The sequence below is a fragment of the Gorilla gorilla genome, chromosome 10 (assembly GCF_029281585.2).
Source record: "Gorilla gorilla gorilla isolate KB3781 chromosome 10, NHGRI_mGorGor1-v2.1_pri, whole genome shotgun sequence".
Classification (NCBI taxonomy): domain Eukaryota; kingdom Metazoa; phylum Chordata; class Mammalia; order Primates; family Hominidae; genus Gorilla; species Gorilla gorilla.
In genome coordinates, this window is record NC_073234.2 from 142,905,321 (window position 1) to 142,922,649 (window position 17,329).

General features: G+C 43.3%; 1 long non-coding RNA gene across 1 annotated transcript; it reads left to right on the top strand.

Moving 5' to 3' along the window:
* The first annotated feature begins 501 nt into the window (after window positions 1-501).
* On the top strand, window positions 502-10,899 carry LOC129525832 (uncharacterized). The gene is made up of 2 exons (XR_008670337.1): window positions 502-712; window positions 10,593-10,899. It is a non-coding gene; the product is annotated as an uncharacterized lncRNA (long non-coding RNA).
* Window positions 10,900-17,329: the final 6,430 nt, after the last annotated feature.

Sequence of the window (17,329 nt, forward strand, 5' to 3'; positions counted from 1 at the left end):
GCTCTCAGTAGCTTTAGAAAATGTGACCTGGTCAGCAAGGCCTTAGACAAGCAGACAGGATAACAGTGAGAGGCTGCAGTTCACACTTTCAGGTCCTCCAGAGAGACTTGCGCCAATGACACGCCGATGGTTCCCCATATGAAGCAGAGGGTTCCTCTATTTGAAGGTGAGGTGGCCTTCCCAGCTGCCCCCGTTTCAGCCCCTCCTCATGTAGAGACCACATAGACATGGCCACGTGGAAAGCAGCGATTAGCACAGAGTCTGAGGAGGGCTCTCTGGATCCAGCCAGGCACGGGAGGGACTTGTTCTGGAAGGAGGTGGGCATTTGCCCATCCATGAAGCCCCTCATCTGTGCTCATAGGTGTGATCACAGCACGAAAAGAAAACAAAGAACAAAGACCACCAGATCTAGGGATGATGAGGTTCAGTATGCCATTGTGGTGGCTTTTGTAAGCTGTCTTAGTTGCACAAGTGAGTTTTTTTGATTTTTCTCAGGCTCTATTTCCGGAAGAAGAGGAGGAAATGAAATCCACAGAAATCAATCTGAAAACATGGGCTGTTCTCCTAGCAATCCTCATATACCTCTGGGGCAGAAAGGAAGCATAAAAAGCTCACCTCCTTACACCAGGGAACTAACCGTCCAGCTGAGTGAGCATGGTGCCTGCATGGGCAATGAATGCTGCTTCAAGACAGCACAAAAGTGGAGGCCACGGTACCTAGCCAGCATTAGGGCTGAAGGATTTCAGAGAAGTGAAAGGTTTCTGTGGGCTGAGCAGAGCTTCAAGAGAGGAAGCAGGTTTAGAACTCATACAAACATACACATGCACACACACACGGGAGCACTCAATCAATATTTGTGCCACCACCTTGTCCTGCATCCTGCCACAGCTCTGTTTAACCCCAACCCCACGCCATGCACAGAGTGGGCTTTGCTTTCCATTAGGAAGACACTCGAGTCACCTGATTCCCACCTGTCTGTCAAGCGCAGCTCCTGCTGCTCCCATCACACTCACCTAGACATGCACACCTGTGGGCCTTTGCATCCTGCTCACCTGGACATGTACACCTGTGGGCCTTTGCATCAAGCTTATCTGAATGTGCACACCTGTGGGGCATTTACATCATGCTCACCTGGATGTGCACACCTGTGGGCCTTTGTATTATGCATGCTTGGATGCACAGAGAGGAAAACACAAGTTCACAGTGAGGCAGAGCAGCATCATAGCGACAACAGAAATATTCAGAGCATTTCTGCCTGGGTTCATATCTGCGTCTACCTCCTGCTACCTGCGTGACCTTAGCAACCCAGGGTTCCTTAGCTACTAAGGAGATAACATCAGTCCAGGCACTTGGCAAGACTCAGTAATATAATTTGATCATTCATTCGTTCAACAAATATTGATTGAGTGCCCACTGAGCACCAAGCACTGTCTGGGGCACTGAAGATGCAGCAGTGGAATTAAGCAATGTTTCTTGCTCCTGTGAAGCTTGCATTCTAGGGGGCAAAACTCGACATTCACCGTGGTAAGTAACTGAAATCATTAGATTAGCTGGTAGTGACTCATGAGCAGGTAGTGAAATAATTAGATTAGCAGATACCATCAGAGAAAAAAAAATAAAGTGAGAAAGGGATAGGGAGGGCCAGAGTTCCTGGAGGGGGCTTCTGGCTCTGTAAGGGAGGCAGCCGTGATAAATAATGAAGTGCTGGCACAGGCTACAATGTAGAGGAACCTGGCAAATATCCCGCTGAGTTAGAGAAGTCAGTAGGAAGGATCCTATGTCCCATGACTCTATTTATAGGAAATGTGCAGAATAGGCACATCCATCCAGAAGGAATGCAGTTGGTGGATGCTGGGGTAGTGGGAGGATGGAGTGACCGCATAATAGCTGTGAGCCGTGGATTTACTTATGAGTGATGGAATGTTTTGGAACTAGATAGGTGTGATGGTTGCACAACATTGTAAATGTGCCTAATACCACCAAAGTGCGCAGTGTAAAATGGTTTGAAGATGAGAAGGAGACGAGGAGGGAATTATGAGGATATCTGTGTTTTCCAGGCACTGGGAGTAGCAGGCACGAGGGCCCCAGGCAGTAAGGAGCATGCCATGGTGTGTTTGGGGGACAGCGAGGAGGGGCTGGTGTGCCGAGGTGTGTGAGCAGGAAACAGAAGCAGGCGTGAGATTGGGGCATCAGGGGCCTTAGGCCACTATTATCATAATTCTGATTACCACAGACAGACAGGAGGAAGCCTGTGAACACAGTCATACACATGTTACACTAAAGAACGACCTCACTAAGATGGGAAGTTCTCTATGCTTATAAGAAGGAAAAGAACTTGCACTATCAAAGGAAGGAAAAAAACAAAGTCTGCCTTACCCTTTCAAAGAAACCTGTTTTCCCGGAAAGAACTTGGCACTGGACACGCAGGAGGTATAGGACACCCAACCCCCTCTGCACTCATGAGAAGGAAAAGAGCTTGCACTGTAAAAGGAAGAAAAAAAAAGTAAAGTCTGCTTTACCCCTTCAAAGAAAACCTGTTTCCTTGGAAAGAACTTGGCATTGGACAACCAGGAGGACCCAACCTCCTCTGCACTCATTTGTGCTCCAGTGATGAGTGTCCACGTGGGTGACCCGGACGACGCTGGCCAGTGTGACAGCAGTGCAGGCGGGCCATCTCCATTGGCTTCCCAGTCCGGGCTGTCCTTGGACGCAGGTGCGAGGGACGCTGCTCCATAGACGTGGGTCTCATTTCCGGGGATCCTGAGCTGGCTACATGTGTGACCTGATCTCCACCCGCCCGCTTGAATGTGACCATCCCCCAGCCCTGAGGGAGCTGTGAGAATTGTGCAGCTCTCAGCTCCCCAGGACCTGCAAGGCCCCACTCAAACCAAATGACCCCTGCTGGCTGCCTGGGGTCCCAGCCTGGTTTGTTTCCTTCTCTCTGGAATCACAGACCTGTGCTGCCTGCGTAGTGTCTGAAAACTGCTGTTTCCTGGCTTCTGTTTGGGCTCCTAGTTGTTTATGGCAGGGGTGGGGACCAGGCTGGCCACTGACTCCATCCTGGACACAAGCCGCTGAGCCACACTTTATAATAAACACAGGTGATTAGGACTTGTTTCCCAGGCTCCATCCCAAGGCTCCCATTTTTTTGCCTCAGGGACGCCACTGCCTTGTACTTGGCTCCATCTCCTACACAGACTCTGTTCCTGAGTCCTGCTGGTTCTAGCCAGACCCGTCTCTGGAATCCACCTTCTCCTCCCCGTCGTCACACCTTACTCACCCTGCCTCATGACAGGCCTCTGCCTCCCATTCTTCACACCCACGAGGGATCACCCTAACCTGTGTTCTGCCACAGCTCTGTTTAACCCCCACCCCACACCATGCGCAGAGTGGGCTTTGGTTTCTGTTAGGAGGACACTTGGGTAACCTCATCCCCATCTGCCCATCCAGGCCTGGCTCCTGATGCTCCCATCACACCCACCTGGATGTGTACACCTGCGGGTCTGTGCATCAAGCACACCTGAATGTGCATACCTGCAGACCTTTGCATCATGCTTACCTGGACGTGCACACCTGTGGGTCTTTGCATCAAGATCACCTGAATGTGCACACCTGTGGGCCTTTGCATTATGCTTGCCTGGCCCTTGCTTGTCCGTGGGCCTTTGCTCCGCCCTTTCTTCTGCCTGAGGATGGTCTTTGAAATTTCAGTCCTGCCCCTGGAGAGGCCTGGTAGCTTCTGTATCACTGTACAATCATCTGCCCAGTCAGGTTGGTGGTTCCTTCTTCTCTCTAAGCCTCTCCTTGCATATTGGTCTCTCGGAAGATAAAGAATTGCATTTTACTCTTTCTCTTTTCCCAGGCCCCTGCAAGAGTCCCACCCAAACTAAATGCAAACATTCTGGATGACGTTAATTGTGCCCAGATGAGCTGTAAGGGCTGGGTGTGCTTAATAAAGAGATCAAGGGACCCCAGAATGCAGATCCCAATTCCAACTCTGAGCACAGGAGACCGATTCACCCTCCACCCCAATTAGGAGCTAAAATGGTGGAATTAAATTGGCAGACATGAGTTCGAAAGAAAATCCTCAAACTAAGCAAAATCAGTAGAAAAAAAGTCTTAGGGGAGAAACTAGGAATCCCTGAGAAGGACATGGAGAGAAGGAAAGAGCTGAGACACGTTTCCTGGGTCACTCCCCGTCCATCAGCTTCCTGTCACTTGCTGTACATGCAGCTTTATCATCAGAGCAAGTGAATAAACAGCCCCCCTGAGCCACAGAATGAGCCTGAGCTTTCGAAGGGCAGGTGGGCAGGTTGCAGGCAGCAGAGCCCACCCAGGACCGTCTCCAGCCAGACCTGCCTGCAGCGGGGAGGGGAGGGTGTGTGTCTCCAGGGTTGGGAAGGAGAAAATCACAAAGGAGGCAGGACAGGAGAGCTCCAGAGAGGGACTCCCAGCCAAAAGAGAAATGAGATTTTTTAATAAAAATTAGCAAACATACATTTTGCTTGCCATAGAATACAAATAAAATTCACAAAGTTCAGATGTAAGGTTTGGGGTCCACAGGTCTTTCTGAAGCCCCTGCCATATGCCAGCCTCTGAGGACACAGAGATGAACAAGACACGGTCTTTGCCTCCAGGGATCACAGAGAGACTGCAGGGAGGAGGCCTGGGAATAAGCAGAACCTGATGCAGCCTGGTGGGTGGCCAGGTAGGAACAGCCCAGGACTCAGAAGAAACCTGTAAGAGAGTAATGAGGCAGATTTAAAACAACTAAAACCCTGCACCTCCCTCTTCCCTTTAGGGCTGAAGGCTCCTCGGCAGGCAAAGCCCCACAGAGGGCGGAGGCAGGATGACCCCCCTAGACCCCGGCTCCCAGAAGCAGGGCCCTGACAGTGAGTGCCCTGGCAGCCTCTTGAATCCTTCATGCAAGGAGGCGTTTTTAGACTGTTTCCTGGGACCTGTTTTGGAAGCTTTGTGAAAATGCACAGTTATGAGCATACAGCTGGTGATCAATAAATGCAGGTTTAACTGTAATGGTCTGGGGATTGATCCTGGCCATCTTCCCAGGAAAGCTGCTTCCTTTATAAAACCAGAAGCACATTTGGTTTCTTTTCACCTTTTGTCAGTGAAATGGGCTCAGGGGTGCCACAGCAGCAAACACAGTATTCGGGTGGCTTTGGGACAAGGGTTTATTTCTCACTGTGTGCTGTGTACCCAGTGTGGGGGAACTGGGTGCTCTGTTCCTCTCTTCTCTATTCCTAGAATGATCACTATTGGGGAGAGTTCTGGAAAGCTCTGCACTGTTAAGCAAAAGCTCATCCATGAGAGGGACTCATCACCTTTCTGCTGAGAGCCCTGCCAACCACAAGGAGGCTGGAAGTATTCACACCAACTAATGAATTGGGAACCCACTCCTCAAGGGGTATTCCATCGCCTCAGATATCTGGTGTTTTAAAGAATTTAGCATATTGTAAAAAAAAAAAAAAGTCTATCCTGGGAGAACCATATATAAAAGTAGTCTGTGAACTTTTAGAAAACTCAGAGAAGAGCAAAGATAAAATTAGGACCCCCCACCCCCAAACACACACACACTTCCTTTCTTTGGTAAGAATTTTGATCCTCCAGGCAGAAACCTAGTGTTGCCAATTTCTCTTACCCCCTTTAGGAAGGACCACTGTGTTTTCTCCATCTGGGCAGAAAGTCGAATGATTTATTGTAGCCACTGAGTGCAAGCTTGTATGCCCACAAATGTTACACTAAGTGGCAGCCTTGATTTTCATCAGCATTTTGTTCTTGACTTCAATTTAGTTCCTTCAGCTGTCAACATTGTGTTTGCCACTATTATTTTGTGATTCTCAACATTCTACGTTCTTCTTCTTCTCTCCCCTTAGCCCTGCCTTTCTCATCTTTCCACTTACCCCATTTATCTCCGCCCTATTGTTCCCACTCCTAAAATGTGCAAAACTTTCTCCAAGTTCCCTTCCAACGTCCCCACCCCCAATGAGAAGTCTCTCTAGAATTCTCTTGAATCATTGATTTATTTTCTGGTGTGTTCTATTAAACCCAAGCAGTTCATTTCTTCTTTTTATACACAGGGCATCTTTCACTTTATTCCATATGTTTAACTCTTGGAAAGATAAAGTATATTTTAAGTTTCAATGAATGCAGTTCAGTGTAGATGTTTAAAAATAAAACTTCCAGGTCCTTTGTTAGCTTCCCAGACGGATAAAGAATCATTGCATAGTCTTTAACATTTCATTTGTTATCCTGGAGATATTCTGCAATTTCTTTCATGACTGATATAAGCGTTAACTAAGATATCGCATCCTCTAGTACAAGAGAAATACAGGAAAAGAAATAGAACATCCTCAAATACAGGCAAGTATACTGGAAGTTCAGTAAGATCAACCCGAATGGGCTGCTTTCTGTCTCCCGGCAACGCCCTCCCAGCATATTTTCTTAAGCGAGAGACAAACTTCTGCTTGGCAGGAATGCATTGTCCCCTGAGCTTTTTCAGTTATCATGCCTTTGTCTTTCCTGTTGCCTACATGGGAAGGTTTAAACAGCTGAGGTACTGAGATGACTGAACTGTTCACTTCTTTGGAGTTTTTTTTCTGATTTCCCTCAAGATGTAATTGAGGGTACGCACTGCTGGCTCGAATACTCTATAGGCTGTGCTGGGTCCTTCAGATAGGATACTCATCTGGACCTAAGGGAAGCTGTTAATTTTGATAACCTGGTCAAGGAGGGTGTTCTCCAATTTCTCTTCTTATTACCACTATTCCGCTACCAATTAATAAGAAATGTGTGAGGAGACACCTTATGACCAGGCAAATATCATACCCTTTATTAAAATTCTCCCTGGATTTCACATACATTGATCATTGTTGCCTGATATGATGCTACTCTGATGGTTGCAAAATGCTTATTTATCTAACTTGAGCACTTTCTGCACTTTTGTCATAAGGCCTTTGGCATTCTGCTGGAAGAAAGCACCCCCTTCTTTATCTGATCTATCTATCTGTCTATCTATCTATCTATCTGTCTATCTATCTATCTGTCTATCTATCTATCTATCTATCTATCTATCTACCTACCTATCTATCATCTATCTATTATCTATCTTATCTTTCAAATCTATCTTCTGTCTCTGTTATCTATCAATCTGATAATCTATCTTATGTATCCATCCATTCATCCATCTGTTCTTTTTTTTAATTTATATAGTATTTTATTTTACTTTAAGTTCTGGGGCACATGTGCAGAATGTGCAGGTGTGTTACACAGGTATATATGTGCCATGGTGGTTTGTGGCACCCATCAACCCGTCATCTAGGTTTTAAGCCCCGCATGCATTAGGTATTTGTCCTAATGCTTTCCCTCCCATAGCCCCCAGCTCCTGACAGGCCTCGGTGTGTGATGTTCCCCTCCCTGTGTCCATGTGTTCTCTTTGTTCAACTCCCACTTATGAGTGAGAACATGTGGTGTTTGTTTATCTGTTCCTGTGTTAGTTTGCTGAGAATGGTGGCTTCCGGCCTATTCTATTCTATTCTATTCTATTCTATTCTATTCTATTCTATTCTATTCTATTCTATGGTCTAATCTAATCTATCTATATCATTCTATCGTCATCTATCTTATATGTCTTCTATCTATTTTATCTATCAATCTAATCATCTATCGTATCTATCTATTCATCCATTCATCATTCCGTTCTATTCTATTCTCTATCTTCTATCTATCTATCATCATCTATTTTATCTATCTTCTGTCAATCTTATATATCAATCTAATCATCTGTCTTATCTATTATCTATCTATCATCTACCTATCTATCTATCTTTATCTTATTTATCTATCCTATCTAGACTGATTAAGTTATTTGTCCTATATTTGGCCAGTAAGAGTCCCTTCAAGCTTGTTCCTGTTTTCTTGAGACATGCATCCACCACTTTTTCCAGCATTTTCTTTTTTTTTTTTAATTATACGTTAAGTTCTAGGGTACATGTGCACAATGTCCAGGTTTGTTACATATGTATACATGTGCCGTGTTGGTGTGCTGTACCCATTAACTCATCATTTACACTCATCTGACAAAGGGCTAATATCCAGAATCTACAAAGAACACTTTCTTATGTTCAGGTACAGCATGTTATTCTGAGCTTATCTTATACCTACCCTGGCCCAGCCCTGTAATAAGCAACTTCTCTGAGGAAGTGTAGTTCTTCTCAGAGGAGAATTATATTTGAGACCAAATGCAGAGTGTAAAGTGTGAGTATTGATACTGACATAGCTTTGCTTTTTAGGCCTTTTTGTGAACAGAGTAAGGAAATATATGTATCAATATACCTATTTACATCTATAGAGACATACATGCAAATACACATTCACACATATTTTACATACATACTTACACATGTACTTATATACTTGCAGATACATGTATATTTGGAAATTATGAGTTTATAACAATATCCAAATTACAGTGCATTACCACAGGGTTCTTTCCCATGTCCATATCGGTGTGTTCTTCCTTCCATAGTGAAAACCCTGACTCCCAATGACAACAACAATGTTCACTCCTCTGTTCAATTCTGTAATACTCCAAAATGTTCTCAGAAGATTAGAACAAAAACAGCAACATGAAACAAACCTATTAACCATATTAAAGATTGTGAGTGGATAGTGAAACACTGTGTTCGTAAGTTATACTGATTAGTTTTGTTTAGGTTGATTCCCTTCAGTGTTGTTATAGCATTCATATAAAATACATAGTCTGCTAATTTTATATTCAGTTTTATAATGTTTTTATCCCCCTTGCATCTTTATTAATTTTTTGTGCTTCCAAAAGTCAAAATTTATTCAAGAAAGTATAAAACTGTCTCACTCTCTCTCATATTCCACCTGCCCACTCCAGCCTCAACTTTTTCAAGTAACCAATTTCATTTTGGTTGACTTATTTTTCTGTGCATTTTTTTTTCTAGTAAAGATAAGCAGACACATGTATTGGTTTTTATTTTCTATTCCTTCTTTACACAAAAGGTAGATGTTTTTACTTAACAGTATTTTCTGAAAATCATTGTTTATAAAAATCCTCCTTCTTGTTTACACTGGCAGAGAGTCCTATTGTGTGGCATGGAGAGGTTACACATCCACTTTCATATGCTTGACTTCATGGGCACCAGCCTCCAAGATGGCCCCCCATGCTCACAGCCTCTTGGGTAGTCCTTTCCTGCCTTGTGCCAGAGGTGGTCTGTGTGACCAATAGTAAAAGGCAGAAGTGATGATAGGGTGTCACTTCCAAAACGAGGTTGTATGAACCACATCTTCCATCTTAGGCTCACTCTTTCTTGGCCACGCTCTGTCTTAGATCACTCATTCTGGAGATAGCCGACTTTCATGTTCAAGAACATACTGAGAACAGCACAACATGAGAAACACATTCAGGTAGTTTGGGACATGGGTTACTCATTACTTTTTTGGTTTTTTATGGCACGAAATCCTGCAATCATTTTATAATGGAGAGAGGCTGTCAATTTCAATGAGGACTATGAGGAATGAACCACGTGAAGGGTGCACCCATGAGGAAGTCTGGCCTTCAAGTAACATAATACAAAATTTTAAACACATTCTATACAACAAAATAAGTTATTATTTTTCATAACAAGAAGTCTGGAGATAACATTCCCGAGACGCAAGTATGATATATATTAATGGAATAAAGATACTGAATGGGGTTAGAATAAAACATTGATATTAATTCTCTATACTTTGTGCTTCCCAATTTTGTAGCTATATATATATATTTTTTGGGGGGGATAATTATAGACTCATACAATGTTGTGAGAAATAATGTTGAGAGACCCCATGTACCATTAACGAAATTTAATGCAATGATATGATCTTGCATAATTATAGTAAGATACCACCACCATGAAGTGAAAATCGATACAATTCATTGACATTATTCAAATTTTGCCAGTTCTACGTATACTCATTTGTGTGTCTTTGTGTATTTAGTTCTATGAGATTTTTTTAAGTGTACATTTGTGTATTCGCCACCATAGTTAAGAAAAATCTCATCACCACAGTCAAGCAAAATTTAATTGCCACAAAAGGATGCCACCCTTTTGCAGCCATGCCCACCTTCTCCAACATGGTCACAATTAACCTCTGACAACCACTTCAAAAATGTCATATAAAAAGCATAATACAGTATGGAAGCTTTTGGATTGGTTTTTTACACGCAACATAATTACCTGGAGATTTATCTCATTTTTGGTGTACATCAATAATTATTTCCTTTTTATTATTGAATAGTATTCCACAATATAGAAGATATTTGGGTTGCTGTCAGTTTCTGAATCTTATGAATAAAGCTGCTATTGATTTTCATATATAGGTTTCTGTGTGCATGTAGGCATTTACTTCCCTGGAATAAATGACCAAAAATGCAATTGCTGGTTCATATGGTACCTTGTGTTAGTTTTAAAATTGCACAGGTAAAGTAATTTTTTTAAAAAGATTTCAAATGCACAGAATGTATTAAAATGAGATACTACTTCAATCATGGGAATGATTACATTCGATTACAGGTCCCAAGACTTACAGATGCAAATGAAAATAACTACTTTGCCACTTATTTAAGGAAAAAAGAAGAAAGGAATCATAGCACAGAGAATATATTATTTCTCCAAGCCAGCCAACACCACAAATAGAGGAAACTTTTCCAGCTGATGGAATGACAACTTCAGTCAATTCTCCCATGGGGAAAAATGCTTTTTATGAACACTGTTCCTTCCAATTCAGCTCCATTTCACAGTGCATGATTATCTTCTATTTTATTGTCACCAAGGCACCAGAGAAAACAAATAGAATAAAGACAACCATTATTAACGGTAATAGATGTTTTTCTTGCAGTTTTAGTGGTAAATTAAACTTTAATGGCATCTGTTCACAATGAAAAATGTAACCACCTTAGTGATAAATATGCTTTAATTTCAAATGTCAAATTATAACTTGTTTTCATTTAAATGTAAAATAAATTCACTTTCCATCGTAAGAAAGAATTATTACCCACAGTGGAAAAAATACCCAGAGAGGTAGTCATTACCCAGCTCCCTAAAGCCCCCTGTAATAGAGAATTATGTCAGCTCTTCCCAGGAAAAATCCCAGAACTGCCACTTAAGAGTCTTTCAGGGATTGATGTTTAATCACAGAAGAGACCAAATCAACATGCCATCCCATATTCCCCATCCTCATGAAGTTCTCTGGCTTCACTGGAGTTCACAGAGAAAGAGGCCATCCTACAATCCCTCCCTGCACCAAACAAAATTAATACCAAAGAAAGCCTCATAACTGTTTTAATTATAGACCTGAAAATTACAACCAGCCCTCTTCTCCCCACAACAGTTGACAATGGTGATCTTCTCTTGAGCCATAAGAAACAGTCCTCCACTGCACACCTGGGTCTCCTGCTATGTGTAAGTAAAAGAGTAGCCAACAGAAGGCCACTTTCAACCTTCGAGAAGAAAAATAATAGCAGCACCCCCAGCTGCCTCACCCAAGGCAGACACAGCTCCCCAAAATGCTGCTCAGAGACTCCGTGTTCTCAGTGTGACTCTCTCAGCAAGGGAGGCCCTTCAAGATCTGAGGTGCTGATCAGCAGGTAAGATAATCACTAACTCACAATTATACTTGGAAATCTGGATGTAGCCTACGCTAAGAAGAAACCAGACAGCCACATCTACCACTGGCCTATGCGCAGAGTTTAGCAAATGGCAAAGTTTTGAGCCAGAAATCAAGTTTAACGGGCATCACAGTCCCACCTAGGATCATCCTATCTTCTGACACCAACTGTAAGCTTGGGTAGTTTTCAAAACCATCCCCAGATTCAATAATTGGCTTGAAGGATTAAAAGCTCACTGAAGCTCTTCGACTCACAGTTACTATTTATTAAAGGGAAAGAACACAGATCAGAATCAGGTAAAGAAGAAGTGTGTAGAATGAAGTCTGGAAGGGTTCCCAGGAAGCTTTCACTGTGCTTTCCTGTGCAGTCAGGACATGTTACCCTCCTGCCATCAAGTGTGACAATATTCACAAGTATGGCCAACTAGGTAAGGGCACCTGAGCCTCAGTATTCAGGGTTTTTATTGGGGCTTCATCATGATTGATTGAACTCAATCTCCACGTTACCCAACAGCTTATGACCCAAAGCACTACCCTAAATCACATGGCTAATCTTTCTGTCTTACTCAGCCCCGACCCCAGGACTTTCAGGTGTGGCAACTCCACCCTAAGCAGTATGTCTAGTTGCTACCCTAAATGAAGACACTCCTATCAGGCATGACATAAATCACCTTCCTGAAGCTGAGGACCAAGGTCAGACCTCTTTCTGAGGAGATTAAATGGTTAAATTCCTTACCACACCACCTACTCTTAGGAATCATCCAGTATTTCAGAATTGCCAAATGGAGACCAGGGGCCAGCGCAGACCCCCCTCATCTCCTTTGTTACGTCCATACAGCATCTGCCAAAACTTAAATTATAGTCACACAAAGATATGCATTTGTATTGCTCGGAACTCCGCTCCCTTTACAAGACAGACTTTGATTTTATGCATGATTATGAAAAAGGTACCATGGAAAAACACCCCTCCTCTGGTTCGACTCAGACGGGGAAAAGTCCCTCGTCAGACTCTTGGTCCTTACTCCTAAACAGAACTCCTGGTTTATCTTTTTGAGAAGATTGTTTACTGAAGGCTTAGTCTGTTGTGGTCTGGGCCTTTGTCAAAGCGACTGCTTAATTTATTGTCGCCTTTGATGCAGGTAAAATTAGAACCCAAAGAGATTTCTAAGGGAAAAAAAAAAACAAAATATGGCATGCGATTCTCTTTGAAGATCTATATTCATTTACCTAATTGGGTGTCTTCAGTTTTAAAACATCAGTTTTGCCTTCATAAATGAGGAAGAAATTAAAACCAAAAGCAACATTCTGCATTTGGATTCAAGTATCTTCCAAGTCTTTAGGGTCGATTTCTGCTGAGAGAAGAAACCATTAAGAAGAGCAACGCTTATTTTAGATTTCACAGATAAATGAGAACCTGCGGTATTTGTTTCCCTGTCCCTGGTTTATTTCACTTAGTATAATGTCCTCCAGGTTCACCCATGTCACAAATGACAGAATTGCCCTCTTTTTAAAGGCTGAATAGTATTACATCGTGCATACATACCACTGTTTCTTAAACATTCATCTGCTGATGGACATATAAGTTGATTCTATAATTTGGCTACAGCTGAACTCCTAGAAGGAAAATGGAATGTAGCCAAAAGGCTGGCAGGGAGTGGGGGACAGACTAGGAGAGAGTCAAAGGGCATAAAGTTTCAGTTAGACAGAATCTTCAGAATTAAAGATAAGTATTTGAGCTGATGAATATGTTAATTAGCTCCATTCCATTAGCTCCATTCCATCATTCCATATTATATACATATATTACAACATCCGGCCAGGTGCGGTGGCTCACACCTGTAATCCCAGCACTTTGGGAGGCCAAGGCAGGTGGATCCCTTGAGGTCAGGAGTTCGAGTTTAGTAGAGATGGTGAAACCCCATCTCTACTAAAAATTACAAAATTTAGCCAGGCATCGTGGTGCGTACCTGTAATCCCAGCTACTGAGGAGGCTGAGGCAAGAGCTCAGCCTTGAACCTGGGAGACAGAGGTCACAGTGAGCCGAGATCATGACACTGCATTCCAGGCTGGGTGACAGAGCGAGACTCCACCTCAAATAATTAGATAATAACATTGCTTTGTGTCCCATAAATACATACAATAATGATTTGTCAATATGCAGTAATTTTTTTAAAAAAGAACAAAGTTTACAAAGGCTGGGTTGCTTTTTATTTGTTACTTCATTTAATCTTGTTGAACCTGCAACAAAATCTCCATTTTTTGAATCTCTTCCACAGAGGAGATATCGGAGTCTTTTATCTGAGTAAATTCATACAACTGATGTGAGATGGAAGAGCCACCACCGACTCCAGCTTTCTGCCTTCCAATCCCTGGCTACATCTCCCTCTGAAACAGTCCTTTTTCCCTGGATCTGAGTCAGTTCTTCTCAGATCACATTGGGCTGCTTCTGACACTGCCCAGTGGCAGGTGGGGGTTGCAAAGGACTCAGACACCTCAAAGGACCAGCAGATACCCTCACAGAGCGAGACAGATTCACGGGTGTAACACACAAGTCCATTTCCACAGAAGAAAGACTCGGCCTATTTGCAGTTAGAGAGAAACTCTGTTAAAATCTAAGTGCTTTTATCTGTTGATTACATTTTTCAGCACATATTTTTTCTGTGTGTCACAGTGGTACTAAGGTTCATTTCTTTTTTCTTGTTTCTTTTGGAGATGGAGTCTTGCTCTGTCACCCAGGCTAGAGTGCAGTGGTATTAGCTCGGCTCATTCCAACCTCTGCTTCCCGGGTTTAAGTGATTCTCATGCCTCAGCCTCCTGAGTAGCTGCGACTACAGGCATGCACCACCACATCCAGCTAATTTTTGTATTTTTAGTAGAGATGAGGTTTTGCCACATTGGCCAGGCTGGTCTTGAACTCCTGACCTCAGGTGATTTGCCCACCTAGGCCTCCCACTGTGCTGAGATTACAGGCATGAGCCACTGCACTCAGCCGTAAGTTTCATTTCCAAAAAGTGTTTTAAATTGTTTCTTTCAACATGAAAACTTTTGTTTGCATATTAATCTTATAAAAGTATTATCCTGTGTTACAGAAAAATGTGCTTTCTCATTTACCTTAAAACAATATCACTCTGTCTATTTTCTCTCCACTTTTGGGACAGATGTGCATGATAACAATATATATTCAGTCAATACTTACGAGCCACAGTGTCAGACACTGTTGTGTGCACTGCACATATATGAAATAGTATAATAGTGTAATCTTGTGTGCATATGTGAAATAGTGTAATCTACCCAACCCTACCAGGTAATGCAATAGGCAGATAATGGCTTTAAAGGAGCCATCTGCATATCCTAATCCCAGGACCCTATGCATGTGCCCTTCTTTGGAAATTGCGTCTTTGCAGATGTAATTAAGTGAAGGATCTCGAGATGCGCTGATCTGGGGATCACTTAGGTGGATGCTAAATTCAGTAAGTGTCCTTATCGTAAGAGGAGAAGGCCCTGAGAAGGTGGAGACAGAGATTGGAGAGGTGCAGCTGCAGAGAATTTTGACAGAAACCGGAAAAGGCAAGGAAGGACACTTCCCTAGAGCCTCCGGCAGAAACGTGGCCCTGTGGACATTTTGAGTTTGGACTTCTGACCTCTAGACTTCTGAAAATAGATTTAGTTTGTCTTAAGCACCAAGTATGTGGTAATTTGTACGGCAGCCTCAGGAAACTAACACAGGCCCTGGGAGACATCACGTGCCTGCTTACAAGAAAGGGACAGAGGGAGATTGATGTGTAGAAGAGGGGGAGGCCATGCAGCCTCTGAGGCAGATTGGAGTGATGTGGCCACAAGCCAAGGAATGCCCACACCCTGGCAGAGGGAGGAAGGAAGAACAAATTCTCCCCTAGAGCCTTCGGAGGGAGCATGGTCCTGGCTACACCCTGATTTCGGTGCAGTGAAGCTGAGGTTGAACTTCTGGACTCCAGAACTGTGAGAGAAAGGATTACTGTCAGGTGTGTGTGTGTGTGTGTGTGTGTGTGTGTGTGTGTGTCTGTTTTTTTTTTTTTTTTTTTGAGACGGAGTCTCACTCTTTAGCCCAGGCTGGAGTGCAGTGGCGCTATCCCGGCTCACTGCAAGCTCCGCCTCCTGGGTTCACGCCATTCTCCTGCCTCAGCCTCCCGAGTAGCTGGGATTACAGGCGCCCACCACCACGCCCGGCTAATTTTTAGTATTTTTAGTAGAGACGGGGTTTCACCGTGTTAGCCAGCATGGTCTCGATCTCCTGACCTCGTGATCCGCCCTCCTCGGCCTCCCAAGTGTGTCTGTTTTTAGAACTTTATTTTAAGTTCAGGGACTCATGGGCAGGTTCGTTATATAGGTATAGGTAAACTTGTGTCACAAGGCTTTGTTATACAGACTATTTCATCATCCAGGTATTAAGCCTAGTATCCATTAGCTATTTTTCCTGATCCCCTCTCCCCTCCCACCCTCCACATTTCAACAGGCCCCAGTGTGTGTTGTTCCATCTATGTGGGTCCATGTGCTCTCATCATTTAGCTCCCACTTATATGTGAAAACATGCAGTATTTGGTTTTCTGTTCCTGTGTTAGTTTGCTAAGTATAATGGCCTTCAGCTCCACCCATATCCCTGCAAAAGACATGATCTCATTCTTTTTATGGCTGCATAGTAGTCCATGGGGAACTACTCTTGTTTTAAGCCACCAAGTTTGGGGCAGGTTGTTTTGGCAGCCACAAAAGAATGGTACACATTTGTACAATATTTTTCCTGTTTCAAAGATGAAAAACTTTGAGGCCAAGGAGTTTAAGTAATTCATTTAAGGACACATAGCTAATAATTGGTGAGATAAAAAACACACCTATCCTGTAAATTTAAAAAGCCAGCTGGGCACGGTGGCTCAAGCCTGTAATCCCAGCATTTTGGGAGGCCGAGGCAGGTGGATCATGAGGTCAGGAGATTGAGACTACCCTGGCCAACATGGTGAAACAACGCCTCTACTAAAAAAAATACAAAAATTAGCTGGGCGTGCTGGCGCATGACTGTAATCTCAGCTATTCGGGAGGCTGAGGCAGGAGAATGGCTTGAACCAGGGAGTCGGAGGTTGCAGTGAGCCGAGACCTTGCCACTGCACTCCAGCCTGGTAACAAAGCGAGACTCCATCTAAAAATAATAATAATAATAATAATAAATAATAAATAAAGCCACTGCATACTCAGTGATACATGCCAACTAACACCCAACTCCGTTGTCAGGGAGACAGTGGTACATGTCAACTTCAGGAGTCATGGCCATTCACAAAGCCTTGCCCCATATGACAGATCTTCTCATTTTTCAAGTGTAGCCTGAAATCTGTACTTTCATCTTTTATTTCAAATCTCCTGATTTTTTTTTTTTTTTTTTTTGAGACAGGGTCTCTCCGTCTCTCTCTGTCACTCAGGCTAGAGTGCAGTGGTGAAATCATAGCTCACTGCAGCCTCAACCTCCTTAGCTCAAGTGATCTTCCCATCTCAGCCTCCCCAGGACTACAGGTGCACACCTGCAGCTAGGACCACAGGTGCACACCACCACAAACCTGGCTTTTTTTTTTTTTTTTTGTAGAGACAGGGTCTTGCTAGGTTGTCCAGGCTGGTCTTGAAT